Source organism: Melanerpes formicivorus, unplaced genomic scaffold, assembly GCF_026170545.1.
Source record: "Melanerpes formicivorus ecotype bairdi unplaced genomic scaffold, bMelFor1.0.p_v2 SCAF_7, whole genome shotgun sequence".
Taxonomy (NCBI): domain Eukaryota; kingdom Metazoa; phylum Chordata; class Aves; order Piciformes; family Picidae; genus Melanerpes; species Melanerpes formicivorus.
In genome coordinates, this window is record NW_027142359.1 from 27932111 (window position 1) to 27949409 (window position 17299).

The 17299-nt window shown below is 53.3% G+C and overlaps 1 long non-coding RNA gene across 1 annotated transcript in view; it reads right to left on the reverse strand.

Annotated features, from left to right (window-relative positions):
- LOC137442622 (uncharacterized) overlaps positions 1-17299 on the reverse strand; it is a 30121-nt gene that overhangs the window by 1410 nt on the left and 11412 nt on the right. The window contains exon 2 of the long non-coding RNA XR_010987714.1: positions 1988-2278. This is a non-coding gene — a long non-coding RNA (uncharacterized lncRNA). The remainder of the gene's footprint in view (positions 1-1987; positions 2279-17299) is intronic.

Sequence of the window (17299 nt, forward strand, 5' to 3'; positions counted from 1 at the left end):
GTTTTCCCTGACAGAGGGGTCTTCTGGGCTCCAGAACTAAGTAAGTGTCAGGCAACAGGGACTCTCTCTCTCCCTTTCCAGGGAACTAATACAGTGAGTTAACTTCACAGCACTGTGATGAGATTGGGCATTTTAGTCATTCAACTCATTAAATATTTTTGTGATGAAGCCCATCAAAGAAAAACACCTTCTTTAGATAGGATTGGTCAAATGCTGCTCTGATTTATACCAGTTCTCAGCAGGGAAAAGCATAGTTGCAGCTGCACTTGGATGGTAGGCTCCTTGTCATGCCATGACCATCCTCCTGGCAGCAAGTGGGGCTCTGTGGGGCTGCCTACATGCTGTCCTCTGGATGAGGATTTACATTCCTGCTGATGAAGAACAGGATTAACGATTCTGTTTCACCACTGGTGCTGACAAGGTAACCAGCATGCCCTCGTGCACAAAGCCGTGCTGCCACGTCAGCCCAAACCTGGCACTGCACATCTCTGCGCGAGACCTGGCAACTGTGAGATTGCCAGAGCTTCTTTCATGTTCCTATTCCAAGAGGCTGAGCAGAACCCAGCTGGGAGGCTGGCAGCAGTGCCAGACACCCTGCCTCAGGAACTAGGGAGGGCTTGTGCTGGGGCAGATGGATATATGCACTTAGGCAACTGCCATGCTGAGACCAGCACCATGGTCTTGTGCTCCCCTGCCCGTTCATCATAGCCATCTGCTGTCCTGGATTCAACTCAGAGCCTGTAGTGGCATGACTATAGCCAAGCTCATAGGGGTACTGTGGGCAAGGACTTGCTCCAGCCTGCTCCACAATGTTCCCAGCCATGTGGTGAGCCAGGACTGATCCCATGTTACCATGCCTGGGTGGCCTCAGACCTAGGGAGAACCTGTCAGACCATGCTCCAGCCTATAGGAGTGGCAGGGCAAAGGGTGAGACCCAGGCCTGGGGCAAGGCTATTCTCGAGAGCCCCTAAGTTTTTGGGTTGACTGATACCAAAATACTGATTTTGTAGGGAAAAACTTTAAACATGTGACAAAAGCATCCTCACAGTAACACCCACTAGCAGAAATACAGATTGGGAAGAGCTTGGGCCCACCTCTCCTGCCTCATACCGAGACCCAAAAGGGTTCCTGCATTGCCTGGTGCACTGTCCTTGCACCCCAACTCCTCTCTGGAATGAAAGTATAGCTTTTTGCTGCAGAACAGCCTCCCCTCCTGTTGCACTCCTCACACTCGCTGCCCTTTCCTCCACAATCACAGTGGCACAGAGCCCCATGTGGGCACTGAAATCAGAGATTTCTGGCAGAGCAGAGCTCTTCAGCTTGTTCCCTACTGCCACCCTGGGCTTGCACATCCTCACTTCTGCCCCTGCTTCTTTCAGCCTGAACTTTCTGCAATGCTTGACCTAAAAGCATCCAGCTGCTACTGGATCCTTGTTTGGCTGCCTGAGAGATCCCACTCTTGGATCAGCTTGGCCCTGTATACATTCAGGTCTCCTAGCAGTTGATTTTCCACAGACTCTTGAGACAGCAAAGCCACAGTGTTTATTATTCCTCTCCCTGAACAGTTCTCAGTCTCTGATGCTTTGCTCCCTGACCTTTTTTCTCCCTTCAGTTTTGTTTTTCCTTTCTTCCTTTGCTGCGTTGAGAAGCTGTGAAGGGCCCTTGGAAAGGAAGATGAGTCAGGACAGATACACAGGGGGAAGGAGACAAGCTCTCAGCCTTGAATTCAGGTTCACTGCCTGCGTCACTGTTATTAAAAATAGATGAATGGCAGTGCTCTTTGTATTGGAGGTGTGACAGAGGAGATGCAATATCCCGGGCTGCTGAGCAAATGCTCCCTCTGTCTGCCTGTAAGTCACCCAGCAGCATCTTCTTCTCTTTGATAAATTCTTTTTTCTTGGCTCTGCCTTGTGTGATTTAATTTGCCTTTCATAAAAGGCTGGTTTCATGTTTCAACCTTGGGGAGGGGCAGGGGGAAGTGACTCACCTTTGATTAGCTCTTCTGCTCCAGTCAGTTGCCTACCAGATCCCTTGAGAATTGAAAATCCCTCCAAGTGCCAAACTGTCTTCCTTTATGAGCAGCCCCTCTGCCCACCCCACAGTAAAGTGCTTCTGGAGAGTGAGAAAGCAGATGTCTGAGGGTGATATATTGTCCTGTCTTCCTCAAGACCAGTTCTCATCATGCCTGGACCTCCTGAAAAAGCAGGTGTGCAGGGTGGCACAGAGCAGGCTCTCTACAAGGGCAGGATGAAACGTGCATCAGTGGTGCTTCCAGTACCTGGTAGCAAAGGGAGGACACAGACAGTGAAGCACAAGAAAAAGGATGAGTTACATGAGCCCAGAGTCCAGTGAACCACCCACATTCCCACATCTGCCATCCCAGGGCTCAGGGCTCCTACTGCTCTGACCACTCCCCTCTGGGCTGTGTGAAAAGGTCATCACTCTTCAGATTGCACAGGTCTGTGCTGAGGTGACAGTGGCAGTGAGACCAAATCCATGCCACTGCTGTGCTCACTCAAGGGATGGTCAGCCTGTGTCATACCCCAGGCTGGGGGACACAGCCCAAGCACTGAGTTTTCACATCTCTCCCAGGGTCAACATCTCCCTCCCTCCTTACCTATATGCGCTTACTTCCCCTCAGACCATTTGCTGCCACTATTTTCCACTCACTTATTTTCTATTATCTGCTCCTTCCTATTAAATTAACATAATCAACATTATCATCTCTGTCCTGTGCCTTGCTTTGGCTGCCAGCCAGAAACAAAAGGACAGGAGCTAAATAAATCCACTGCAAGAGAGAGCATGACACTGGCAGAAGTTTATGCTTCTCTTTTATTTAGCACAAAACTCTTTCAGAAGTTATTCTAAGTCCTTAGCTCTTGTTGCTACCCAGACCTTCAGTCTTTCTTGAGAACAGCCCAGGGAAACTACTCCCTGATCACGTCAGAACCCCTGTATAACCCTTATATTGCCCCTCTGTAACCCCTATATAGCCCACACAGACATAGGGAGCTGTTGCCTGGTCTCTGAGGGGAATATTTTTGCTTGCTTCATGAGAAAGTGGCCATGCACAAGCAGGATGTTGAGGTGCCCCTTTTTTTTCCTCTCTTCTCCAGAGTGGGAGAGGAGCACTGTAAAAACACCATCATGCTGATGCAGTCGATTTCCTTGCTCTCATCCGCCCCTTCCATGCTACGGGGAGCTGAAGGTGCCTCATTAGTGTGTTAATCACAATCCTAATGAGTGTAAAGACCGGCTAAAGTAATAGCAGTGACCTGCAGGGGGGCTCATCTGCCCAGGTTTATCGTGCTGCTCACAAACCCCTTGGGGAGTACCGGCCCGATGCTCTCCTTGTCCCCCAGCTGTTGCAGATACTCCATGCAATGTCTACATGCTTAATTAAAGCAGAGACATTGGTAACCTTGACGACTGAGAGCCACTATGTATAAGCCAGATGAGATGGATCTCGTTTCAGCATCTCCAGAGAGAAATCAGAAGAAAGATGTGAGTCAGAAGCTTGCAGGTGTTGGACACACTTGTGAGCCATAGTCACAGCCAGCAGTGCCAACATACCCCAGAGCTCATGTCCTCCTCAGGGATGGGTACTGGGGAGGGTAGAAATGCCCTAATCCCTCACTGGTGAGGTTTGGCAGGCTCTGAGGAGATGGGTTGGGTGATGCACACTGTGGTGCCAAAAGCCCAAAGCTGTCTAGTGCAAAGTAGGCTTTGCTCTGCCACACAGCCCTGCAGCATCTGGGGAGAGGGAAAGACTCTTGTAACTTACCAAAAAGTTGTAAAGGCACTTAAAATAATTCCCCTTAGAAGTAGGAAAACTGTACAAGCCTAACTACTTCTGCCTTACCAGGATGGCAGAAAATGGCACAATTAGTTTTGGTGGCAATAAGTAGCAAGCATCTAGAAACACATTTCCAATGAGGGGCCAAGATTTAATTTCTTTCCTTTTTTTGAGAGCTGGTAAAAGCCATGGTGAGTTCTGCACCACACCAGCCCTCTGCTCCTCTACCTGTCTCTGAACTGAGGGCAGGAGCTAGTAAAGAGCCCCAGATTGGGGAAGGAAGGAGGCAAGACCTCTCAGAGAACAAAACTACCTGTTTCTGCCTTCCTCCTCTGCCCAGTGGTACTACAGACATGGATATTGGGAAGGAGAAAGAGACCCACAGCCCTGCCTCTGCCAAAGCATCCCAAGAGAGGGTCAGCAAAGAACACATAGCATGGTGTTCTTGGATGCCTCCAGAGCCCTGTGTTCTTTACAGCTTACAGGCAAAGGACACCTTCCCAGATCAGAGGAGTCCCAAACCTCCCTGTAGTTTTTGTGAGAGCAGATGGGGCAGGGCAGGGGAACTCACTCCAGCTGGAGTCAGGGAAGAAGCACCAAAACAAGGCATTTGCCAGGGAGGTTTTGGTCCTTTAGGAGAGCAACCTGGGTGCAGGGTGCCTAGCTGGGTGTCTGACTACTGCCAGCTTCCTAATGGGATTTCTTCTTCAGAAATGCTGACCAGAAGAAAGCAATCGGATTTCTAAAGGATGGCTGCTGGCTCAGCCCTCACAATGCCTGGATGGGGCCGGCTGGCCAGGCCCCAGGAAGCTAGGAGGGGTGTGGGGCCACGATATGCAGTGACCCTATGGGCTGCAGGGTGTCCTGAAAAGCCAGCCATGGCATCTTGAGCACCTGGCCAAGCTCTGGCCAAGGCAGTAGCCAGGGGTGCTTGAAGCAGCTCTGCATCTGCCTGTGCCCACAGATCTGGATACCTTGAAACGGTACAGAGGCCCATGTTAGGCTTGGCTACTATCCCCATCCCCATATGGTGCAGAATTGGGGGTGCCAGGCTCAACTAGGGGTCCGAGGGACTAGACTGGGGGATAGTGAGGGCCTGGACCGAAATCATGGGCCAATAAGAGATGACAGGGTGGACCAGGACTCTACCAGGCATGTCTGTGACAGAGAAGGACAGGGCCGGGAGGACAGCTGGACCAGGGTGGCCGGTCCGAGGATGCCGCAGCCGGTGCGGGACTGGACCAAGAGTGCTCTGCCCGAACCGGGGGTGCCGGGGACCAGCCAGTGATGCTGGGGACAGTGCCGAATCGAACCGAGGGTGCTGAGGCCCGAACCAGGACCGCACTGGGAGTGCTCCGCCGGAAGCAGAGGGAGAGGGTTCCAGACCGGGAGTAGAAGGAACGGTGCAGAGTCGGAATTAGGACGATGGGGTCGGAGCGGGGTGCGAGGGGTGCCGGGAGTGCGGGGGGTGGCAGCGGCCCCGCGCCTCCGGAGCCGGGGCTGGACCACGTGCTGCCCGCCCCGCCCCGGCCGCCGTCCCGCCCCGGCGCCGCCCCGGTGCCGCCGGCGGAGCCAGCGCGGATCGGCCCAGCATGGAGGGGACGCGGTGCGCCCTGCTACGCCTCGCCGCTGCCTGCTACTTGCTCTGCGCTCTGCCAGGTATCGGGGGCGGCCGCCCGAGGGGGACGGGGCGGAGGGGGACGGCCCGAGGGGTCCCGCCGTGGCGGGGAGCGCAGCGGTGGGGACAGCCGTCGGGGCAGCGCCATGGCCCGGGATCCTCCGCCCGTTGGTGGGGCTGGGGGAAGGTCTGGGGAGCCCACCCAGGGAACAAAAACCTTCGGGGAGCAGCGCCCCGGGGCTGGCCCTGAGACTCGGGCGAAGTGCCCCCGGCCCCGGGCGCCGTCTCTGCGGCGGGCGGCAGGTAAGGTCGCGCAGGGATGCTCGGTGGGTGGGTGGGAGAGCCCCGCGCCGAGGCAGCAGCGAGGCCGCCTGCCCCGGCCTTGCCCATACAAGGCAGCTGCAGGCAGCGCTGCACCCCCGCCAGCGGAGCCGCGCCGGCTTCACCTTCCCAGCCCAGCGCGGAACACGAGGGGATGTTCAAGGAGGGGAGTCCGGAGGCGCTCGCACACCAGCCTACAGCCCTGCGAGCCCCCTTTCTCCCACCCTGCAGCTCTTGGGTGCCTACGAGCCACTGCTGAGCTTCCCACCGAGGGTACCCCAGACAAAGCCCGCGCTCTGCCACCTCCCTGCAGGCACAGGGCGCCCGCCCGGTCATGCTGGGGGAGAGGAGGCGATAGCGGTGTCCGGGACGGAGCAGGAGCCAGACCCTGGCCCCAGGCAGCCTGTCTCGGGTTCTATTTCGACTCGGCTCCACGAGCAACATGTCCCCACGTGGGCAGGCGCGGTTGCAGCGTGGTGCTGACAGCCCCGTCCACCAACACTCTTCCGAGCCCTGCTGCGTGGCTGGGAGCGTGCCCCGAATCAGGGGGCTGTCGTCATCCCCCATGACCCTGGCAGTGACAAAGTCAGAGCTGGCATTTAGGGGCTTACCTGGGGCTCAGAAAGCAAATGTGTTTCCTCGTCTTTATGGCTGAGAAAAAGCCCTGGTCAGATCACAGCGCTACGACAGCTGCAGACCAAGGGGGGATACACAGAAACTGTTGTGTCGGAACCCCAGTGTAGGTGCCTGTGGGGCTGAACCCTGGAACCGAGAGCAGTGGTCTGGCTGAGGTTTTGGGTGCTGGGTGCGGTTTGGCTGGGTTTGAGGCTGAGTATGGGGAAGTAGTTCCAAACCAGCCCCCTTTATGTGAGCAAAGCCTTGGGTGCTCCCTTTGCCACGGTGGCTGCACTGTGATGGGGTGCAGGGAGGTGACCAGCCACTGGCAGAGGAATGACTCGATATTTCCACTGTGAGAGGAGGAGCTCAGGGCTGCCACCGTCTGTACTGGCCCCATGTCTCACAGTGTTGCCTGGCCCCAGCACACTGGGGTGCCCCTAGGGAGTCCCCTTGCCCCAGCTGGCTCACAGAGGCTCTCTTGCTGTGAAGTCCAAGACTCACACTGCTGGGACATGCCAGAATTAAAGTTGCACTGTTTTTTTCTAGCATCTTTCATGCTTAGCATCTCAATCCCAAGTCGCTGCACAGCCTCAGGAAATGGGCTCAGTGCAGCTGGCCTGGCCCTTATCCTCATGGCTTTTGGGTCCATATGCTAATTGCAGCCACAGTTGAGAGAGAAAATGTTTTGTGAAAATAGATGCCATGGAAGAGATGCCAGCAAGAAAAAACTGCTTCATAGCAAGGACAACACTTAATGAGACACCAGAGAATCCCAGCATACAGTAATGGAGGGGAAAGGTTGGCCTGCAGATTGGCCCAAAAGTCAACAGTCGGCCGGCCCAGAACCAGACTTGTCCCAGCTCCATGAGCTGGTCTCTGCCCTGCCTCTGGCACAGATCTTCTTTGCTCCCCCTTCCAGCAGTGCCTGCTCCTGCTCCCCAGCCAGGTTTGCTGCGGGGCCATAGAGGGGCTCAGGCTGCCACATCCCCCATGCTCTGCCCACAGCAGCCTCTCAATACAGCCTTTCTTTGCTGCCTGCGGAAATCCACTTCCTCCAGCACCGTCAGCCTCACAAATAAAAACTTGAAGTAATTTTGGCCTGGGCATTTTGTTGCCTTTTCCTCCTGTGCTGAGCTGCCTTGCAAGCAGAGGGGACAGCACAGGGCTAGGAGCAGCATAAAGCCCTGTCTGTCAGCTGGCAGGGCTGCACACACAGGCGGGCAGTGTGTCTGCTTGCAGAGTCCCGTGGACAATTTGCCATGATTTTTTTTCCCCCCTTGTTTGCCCAGGGTGAGGGGGAGTGGATGGATCCTACCCCACGCTGGCTGGATGACTCCAGTTCTCCTGCACCTAGAACTGAGCCACAGCTCAGTCTTCTCCTCTGGGTAGTACCTCCAGCTGCATGGGGTAACGACCAGCCCTGCACCTCCTGTCCAGCCCCATCATGTCATGGCATTGGTCTTCAATGCCATTTCTGCACATGTTCTTCCCAAACCCAGATGGGGTGAATCATGCCTCCCTGCTGCCCTTCCAAGCCCTGACCTGCTGGGCAGGGGTGAACCACTCACCGCCTTCATCTCCTTGGCCCCATCTCTCCTGGCAAAGAGGAGCAGAGATAATTTAAAGCAGAGGCCCTTCTCCCTCCTTTTTTCCTTTCCACTGAGCCCCTCTCAGTGGGCAGATGCAGTTCTTGCTGCAGCAGTTTCCACTGCACAGCCTTCATTCTCGCCACACTCTGTGGGGCTCCTCTTGTATGGCTCAGCATTGCTCAGGTCTTAGGCCATGTCCTGAGGGGGTTGCTCAGGACAGGGACAGGGCACATGCCCACCTGGTGTGACCTAAACTGCCACTGCTCAGGGCAGGATGCATCCTCCAAAGCCCATGGCCCATGAAACCAGCAGCTACACAGCCAGAAGGCTTGGGGGCTGCCTGGGGCTGGGCAGATTTCCTGATGTCCAGACTCCCCCCAGCTCACTGTACTGGAGACTAGACTCCCTGCTGACACAGGGCTGCTATTAAGGCAACTGGCTAATTAATTTTCTCCTAATGACATGAGTGTTTCCTCCACTGCAGCTGTGACTCCTGAGTTAAGCAGGGCCAGGGCTGGCTGATGCCAGAGCTCCCTGCTGTTGCTGTATTATCTGTGCTACGCAGCCTCAGAGAATGGAGGATTTCCCAGGCCCTGGGTACTGTTCATATCCCCAGCAGTCTCTGGGCAAAGAAGTCTTCATCCCTTCACTGAGGGATTTGCCTCACTGAAGCAAACAAGATGAGAGGCTCCTGGGTACCTTCTTGCCAACTACTGGGCTTCATAGGTATATGCAGCCAGGGGAAAACAACTGTCTGGTGTGACAGTGGTGGCTGAGCAAGGCAGCCTGTTCTCCCCTTTTGTTCTGTCACAGGATAAGCAGTTTGGAGATGTGGGATAAGCACTCTTGCCTTTGTATGGTGACTAGTGATGGACCTTCATTCAAACCTGTGGAAAGTTGTTTCCTGCATCTCTCCCCACCCTGTCTGGGTGAGCAGGGGTTCATGTGGCAGGGCTAGGCAGAGTGTGCCACCCTGGGGTGCTGCGTCCTGCAGGCAGGTGCTTGGGCTGGTGCTTCCTCCCCAGCTCAGGGTCCATCACCACTGCATGCTCTGGGCATGTCTGTGCTGCTTTCTGGGTTTTCCTAGTACTGAAGAACTCATGCTCAGCATTTATAGTGCTGTTTCCAGGGCTTCTCATCTCTGTTCTTGTAACTCTTGCTCAGTGTGGCTCTGCTATGCCAACATCAGCTGGTTGTCCCATTGTGAATGCAGTGCCATTAAACAAAGTGGTAGCACGGGCATACTCCTAGCTTCTTTCTTTGCTCCCCAGGCATTCAAGCTTGAGGCCTGGCATCTGCAAACGTCCTGAGGAAGCATCTTCCTGCCTGCCTGGGCAGGCCAGATGCTAAGCTGTCCCTCCCCAGTGCCATGTTCACTCAGTGCCCCATATCTAATCAGAGCCCCGTCTCGTGCTCAGCTTGTGGCCACCTGCTTATCGGGCTGGAAGGAGCTTCTTGGTCAGGAGACCTGGGTTCTATTCCTGGCCCTCACTGCAACCCTTGCTTTGCAGCAGGCCTGGCCTGGCCATTTTCCAGGGCTGTGCTGGGTGCTCAGCACCCCCAGTTCAGCCCCCCGCAGTTTAGCTGCCATGGCTCCACTCACAGAGGCCATGTGGGGTACAGGAAATTAACTTGTCACCATGCAAGAGCTCTGCTGTGGTCTCCATCTGGGCTGCAAGGTCCTGTCTGTCCCTGTGCCCATCTCTCAGGATGGGAACAGTCCTGGCATCAGCCATGGCAGGGACATCACTGGAGCCTGCAGCAAATGCAGCCCGGTGGCATCCTGCCTCCCCCGGGGTCCTGCAGGGTATCAAACTGGAGCTGATTTACAAAGCAGTTGCCCTTTGTACCAGATCCAAGCCTTGCTTTGTTGCAACGAGGATGTTTGCTCTACAACATCTCTGGTTGCATCTGGCACCTACCTGAAAGGCTCTAGAAATCTGTTCTGCCACTTGGGGCTTTTTTTGTTCCAAGCTCTGAGTTAAGGGGAAGAGGTCAGGCTCAGCTGATACCTCAGCAGCAGCTACTCTGGTTCTGCTTTTAAATGAAATGAAGAGCCTGGAGTTGAAATCCCACTCCATGGTTTTATTTGCATTTATACTCCAGCTCTTTTTCCTTGAAGAGGTTGTTTAATTACCGTTGGTTGGTAACCATAAAGATGTAATAACTGGCAACAAAAGATAATTTCTACACTTAATGGAGTACTTTGCTAAGCAGAAGGATATACTATAATTGCTTAAACACATAGAGGTTGCAGCTTAGACTGTTCCTTTTTAAACAATGCCTTCACTTTGCATGTTAGTAGGTTGTTTGGGACTTGAGCTGTTACACTTAAGTGGAAATCAAATTCAGTGAAGGCACAAAAATAGCATTTTGGAAGGGCTTGGGTGCCTTTTCAATGAATCAGAGTAGTGGTGTGACATGTGTTCTGTAGGAAGCTGATTCAAGTGAGGTGCTACCCACAGAGAGTGGCAGCCTGTGCAGGAGGGTACATCCTCACCAGGGAGTCCTGCTCCCACGGGCACTTTTTCTGAAATCCTCAGAGGATCCTTTCTTCTCTTCATGCTTAGCTCTTGCCTGGGTCTCTGTGTGCCCCTTCCAGTAGTGCCTGCACCCTGCTCTCCCTCGAATCCCAGCAGCCAGCCTGCTGCTCGCTTCCTTACGTTACATGGCTCTCCTACATCTCACTTTAAGAGGGATTTTAGAAACGGTGGTAAAGGCTATGGATTGGAGTGAGGTTTGTGTTGACCCTTGGGGAGCTCAAGCTACTGTTTCTGGGTGAGATAGGAAGGAGGGTGCAGAGGATGCTGCTGGGATGGGGGCAGGATGGTTGTTAAGAACTCACATGCAGCTGGTCCAGCTGAGGCCCTGTTCTCTCTGTCTTGTTTTACTTCGAGAAACCAATAGTTGGTGAGGTGGCTGCAGTGGCAGAGGATGGAGGAGACTTCCTCACTGTCCTGACACAGCAGGGATGTTCTGCCCTTCTCGTGCACACTTTCCTCAGCCCCTCATTTGGCCTTGGGCCTGAAACTTGGGCAGGGAGTGGAAAGCAGGAATGGCCCCACCTCCTGCAGAGCTGGCTTCCTTTACTCCTTCCCATTATGGCATATTTATACCGTGTCTGCTCTGGAACTGGTGGGAGCTCAGGCTGATGTGTAGAGGTCCCTCAGTGTTGTCATGCTGGGCAGAAGAGGAGCTGAAGCTCCCCTCCCTTGAGGAGCCAGGAGCGTTTCCCACCCTTGTTCAAGTCAGGGGCTTCTCGTCTGGCTGCATCCCTCCTCCCCTGGGGGATGTTTCTCTTCCTTTGCCCCTCTCATTTCCCAGACAGAGGTCACTGCAGTCAGCACTGTCTGATGGGAGCTGCTGCTCCAAATCCACCAGCCCTGCACTGATGTGGCCTGAGATCACTGATTCTCACCAAGCACTGACTGAGCCTAGTGGTTAGCACAGACCTGAGGCAGGAGTAGGGCTGTAGCCAGGGGACCAGCAGCCATCTATGCTTTAGCAGGCACTGCAGTGTAACCAAAGCAAACCCACCTATGGTTGCCTGTCAGGGAAACAGATGCTGTTATTATCAGAGCTGTTGCTTGAGCTGATCCCACTTCTTCACTTGCTCTACTATGGTGTTTGCTTTGTTCTAAGGGTGACTGCACCTTAACCAACTGTCAGGCCTTGGAGGATCCCAGAAAAAGGGAAGCATCCATACTAACTCATTCCCTTTCCATCTGAGACATGAGGGGTATGGTTCCCTCTTGTCTGGAAGAGCCGATGATGGTGATGTCTTAGGTAATGCAGCAACAGCCTTCCTGGCATGTGGTGCAGGAAGCAGAGCTCCTCCAGGAAGACGTCAGAGTAACGAGCTCTGACCTGCGTCTCTCTAAGTAACTGATAAACAGCTACAAACATCACTGCTCAGTGGCTAGAGCAGCAGTGACAGCGCTGGAGCTGCGGATTCTCCAAGCTGTTGGGCAGCAAAGATCCAGAAGAAACCACAATGGCTTGACCCTGGAGAACCACAGCTGATGTGGGTTTGCAGGGTCTCATTCAGCACAGCCAGGCACAGCAGCTTCGCGGCAGAGTTGTGTTCTCCCGGCTGTACTGCAGGGTTTGCACCAGAGTGGGAAGGAGTTGCCTGGGTGGGTGATAAAACTGGGGGAAACAAAATAGTGGCATTGCAGCAACAACGCTGCAAAGACGTAGTAAGACCCTGTCTGGGAGTGGTTTTGTTTTAAAGCCAAAGTAAAACTCGCTAGTGCTTGGGCTTTTAAGACCTACATATTCACAAGCACCAAGTTGCACCTATCTGGTACTTCCCCAGGTGCTTTGCTTGATGACTGTGCTGCCTTTGGATGGAGGTAACAGATGGTGATGGTGCTCTTTTGTCCTTTTGTCCCGGAGTGATCAGGATTTACTCACTGTCTTTTGTCTCCTTGCCCATCTTAAGGCTCTTGCTTTGTTCTCTGTCTTCCCACCACCATCTCTTAATGGCTGGAGTCTTTTGTGTTAGCCTGGTTTAGGCTCTCCTTTGTTTGCTTGCGCTGTGATGTGTTGGGCTGGATGACCTGCTAATCCAGGCGCAATCAACACCTGCCACGCTCAAAGGCAGGGCTCTTCCTGCTCCGTACCTGCCAATATTAACATCTCTTCTGCAATTGTCTACAAAGCAGGTTTTACACACCACAGTGCTGTGTTAGACTAGACCCGGGCCAGCTGCTGCTACAGCACCAGCACAAGCACAGTGGTCTGGCTGCATTCCTGTAGGATGCAGGGCCGTAGCGACCCATCGGCCTGGGCACTGCTTCCTTGGCGGTGATGGACACCAGGTACTTCTGGGGGAAGGAGCCAGGTGGCTATTTATAGAGAGAAGAGTGTGGAGAAATCCTACTCCCAGTAGCTCTCCCTCTTGCAGACCGTGTAGAGCTTGTCCTTATTTGCAGGGAGGGGGGAACCTGCTTGTTCCCACAGTTCATCCTGCCCCACAGCCCCTCCTGGCACGACAGGGAGATGCCCTGGCATGTAGGGCCCAGACTTGTAAGCCTTCCCCCTGGCTTGCTTTCCTGGTCAGAAATGGGCAAGACTGTTTAAGAGGTGCTCAGGCCTTTGTGCAAGACAGCTCTCCCCAAACTTTCCCTCTGCTTGCTGCCCCATGGGAGGCTGCCTGGGGCACAGGCCAGCTATTCAAACCAGCACGTAGCCAGGCTCACCACTGGCTCGGCACCTGGCCACCACCTTTCCTGTTTACCCCATGGTGACAGTGAAGCTCTGTTTGCTGCTTTTCCTGCACAGGAGCAGGTAGTCAGGTGTTTACAGAAAGAGCATCTGCCAATGCCCAGCTGGGATCCTTCGGTGTTGTCCAGCACAGGATCTGGAGCTGCTGGGACTTTGCCCAGCGAGCGGCACACTGAATAGCAATGGTGGGTTCAAGGCTGGAGACTGTCACATGAAGAGCTGTGAGCTGTGGAGCCTGATCCTGGGAAACACAGTGCTTAGCTCTTTTCCTTATGAGTCTTACTGTTGTAAATGCACCCTACACCTTAGCTCTGTTTCAGAGAGCAGCTTGTTTTGTTTAGAGGCACATTCTGGCCATGGACTGCTGGATCCAGGCAAGGCCGAAGGGAGCATCACTTTATGCCTTCAGCCTTCAAGTTTAAGTCGCCCCAGCTGGGGCTCCCCTGGAGAGCTCATTCTCCAAATGTGCTGAGCTGGGTTTTGCTGTCTTCTTGCGTGTCCTCCATGGCAGCCCTCTCCTGGGACTGGGGCCCTGGGCTGGGGAAGCACAGCTCTGTCAGGCTGCTTCGAGGGTTTGAATTCTCCAGCTGGTCAGGGTACTGTAAAGGTCTTCTGACGGAGATGTATTGTGTCTTTTTTTAGGGCCTGTTAAGTGCTGTAGCTGGAAAAGAACTCTGATAACTGTGTCCATTCTGGAGAGCTTTTAAAAACAGCTGGGATTTCCCCAAAGCCTTAGTAAAAGAGTGGGCTGCTCTGTGGGTGGATAAATGTTTCTTGGTCATGGCATCTGCCTCCCATGCTTCTCTGCTGTGGAAAGAGTGGGCATGAAGATGGATTTTCTTTAACACCTTTCTTTTGTTTCCTGTATTTGGCTCACCACACCTCTGTGGCTCAGGTAGAAACTTTAATGGAAATCGTTAGGAGGTCCATCCTGATGTGGCTACATTTCTGTTTTATGCCTGGTTATGCCCTAAACATCCTCACAAGATCCACATTTATGAACAGGCACTGTAAGAGCCCTGTGGCTTTCCTCCTCCCATGCTGCTGTCACACTGTCTAGCAGCTGTGGATCCGGGGCGGGGAGGGGGGGGATCCTTGTTTGCTGTGGGTCCCCATGAGGAAACCTGGCCCTGTTTGCTGTAGTGGAAGGCTGAGTAGCTCCCCATTTCTATGACAACAGGCACACTTTATGGTGGTGATGTGTTCATAAATAGCTCATGAAGGCGGCTCCCGAAGTACACCACCAGCTCTGTTAGCTGCAATACTCTCTTACTACCCACTTCACCTTCCATTCCAGCAGCAAGCCCAGAACACTACTGAGATGACTGGCAAGATATGTTTTATCCTTGCCACCCACACACTTTTTAAACTCTCTCTACACTCCACTGAGTCCATTTTTTCCCAGCTTGTATTTTTACTGCACCACTTCTGAGTCTCAATGAACCAAGGAAGACTTCTCTAAGTTTCTCACACAATCAGGTCTCAGGTGGTACTTAAAAAAAAAAAAGTCCTCCAGAAAGGTTTAAAAGGTAATCTGGGGAAGAGGGATTAGTGATGCTGACTCCACAGAACAGGAACAGAGGACTTGAGAGGGAGGAGGATAAAGACAGCAGGAGGATAAAGTGCGGACAGCAGGACAGAGGAGCTATTTGACCTCCTTCCCCAAGTGTGAACCTGTACTGGATTTGGAGTTAAGGGGATAAATATGTTCAACTCCTGGCTACTTTCTCTATTTCCTCTCTGGGATATCTGGCAAACTTTTCAGCATTTCTTAACTCTGTTCTGCAGGGGAAGGACAGAAGACAGCAGAGACCTTGGTGACACCTTCACCTTTTCTTAGCACAGTGCTAACCTCACATCAGCCAAGGCAAGACTCTGACTTCAGTCCAGTGACTACTAACAATTCTGAGACAAGCCTGGAGAAAAACCTGACTGCTGAAACACTGAATGCCACTGGAGCCCACACTACAGATGTGGAGAATGCCTCCATCCCTATCACCACCATGGTAGGCACCAAGGCAGAGACACTGCCGGCTTCCACCACTGCCAGCCCTGGAGACATCACACTCACACAGCATGAGCACCACAATGAGAGCTTGACAGGCAACAGCAGCGCTGGAATCTCCTCCCCTAGCCCCTCTGCCAGTACTCTGGAAGGAAAACAGCCCAACCCCGAAGTCACAGAGCCCTTCAGCACAACAGAAGAAACGGATGATGCTAGCAGTGCAACACCTACTCTTCCTCTGAACAGTGTGCTGGGTGAGGTTTTGCCTTTACTGCCTGTACAGAAAGTCCTGCCCAAAAAATGCACAACCTTTTCTGTGAACTCTCATGGGAGCTTTGGATGGAGGGGGAGAAGGGGGAATGAGATATTAAGTATAGCCAGCTCAATGGGATTGAGTGGCAGAGGTGCTGTTAGTTTGGCATCCTCTTTGCAAACCCAGTTGTGGTATTGTGCTGGCTCCTTTCTGATGAGGACATTGATTGTGGTCAAGGAAGTCCTTTACCTGTGCCATCCAAAACAATATGCTTCAGCAGTGCTGCCCAGCTGGGCTTTTCCTGCATCAGGGCTGGGGCAACCACAAGAGCATTCCCTGCTGCCTGCAGAATGGGGCAGCATGCCTTCCCTTAAAATAAAGCATGGAGATGGGCAGGCATAAACATCGGCCCATCCAACCCTGGGTAGCCAGGGAAGCCTACCCTCAGATCCCTCTGGGCAGCATGGGGACTAGCTATAGGGTCTGCAGTCCCACTCTCACCCACCTTGGGGCCTGCCAGACTGTCACACATCCCTGATGCAAGGCAGACATTGACTGACCATTGATTTGCATGATGTTCATGCACAACTGCATCCTTCACCCTGGTTTGTGTCACAGGGTCCTGCTGTTCTGTGACGCACAGACACAGCCTTGGGGATGGCTGATACCCAGTGCCTTGGGCAGCCCCCTATAAATGCTCCCTGTAAGGAGGGATGAAAGACCTTTCCCAATCTCTTGCTCTGTGCTGATCCCCAGCTCTAGGCAGTGCTCTTTGAGGCTTCTCTGCTTGTCCTTTCTTCCCATAGAACAGGACTTGAGAGCCCAGCTGACAGTGCAGATCGTCCCATGTGAAAGCCAAGAGGACTTTCTAAGCACTGTGCCTTACAATGTGGCTCAGCTGTAGCTGTGCTGTAGGACATTCTTGTTTTTCAAAGGGTTGTCAATAAGCTGCTTTTCCTATAGTCTCAGCAGTTTTCCTTACAGCCCTGCTTCCTTCTCATCCAGTCCCACAGAACAGTGCACTTCCACTTTATTCCTTGAAATAACTGCTTGTCCCTGTCTTGCAGCAACAACTAACCGCTCTCAGCTGGGGCCTTCTAATGGCCAGACTGTGGGGACCACAGCAACAAGGTCTGAAACCAGGCCAGGAATGAGTCCTGTGGATTCCAGAGAGGAGAGCACCATGGAGCCCAGAACCTACTCTGCTTCTGTCTCCACCATGGGGAGCACATCCTCTGCTACCAGCTCCAGTACTGTGATGGTGACACCACCCCTTGTGAGCCGCTCCACATCTGCTGCTGTAGCTGCCACCCCCCCCCACCACATCTACGCCGGAGCAGCCGTTAGAGCCCATGCATGAGAAAGCTTCTGTGTTGGATGTTGGTGATGATGAAAATCCAGGTAAGTGCTCTGCTTTTGTTCCTGCTCTTATAAAACATGACAAAGGGTTAAGTTAGGGCTACCTCAAACTGCCTCTCAGCAAACACAAAACATACAAGGTTTTGCTACTCTGGCCCTTGAAAGCTCTCGTTTGGCCTCATTCCATTTGTATCCTTGCAGAGCTACCCAGTTCTCCTTTGGCTGACACAACAAAGGCTGACCCTTTGGTAATCACTGTGATCTCCATCTTCATTGTCATGGTGGGCATCCTGGGCTTGGTGGGTTTCTTGAGATACCGCCAGCACAACAGTCGCATGGAGTTCCGGCGCCTGCAGGACCTGCCCATGGTGAGTAATGCTTTCAGCCTCAGCCTTATGTGGTCTGGCTTGCTACTGACTGCTTTGCAGTTCCCCTTCTACTACATTAGCAATGCTTTGAGTATCTGCAGCAGCAAGAATGCTGATCACAACTCCTGTTCCCTCTTAGGTCC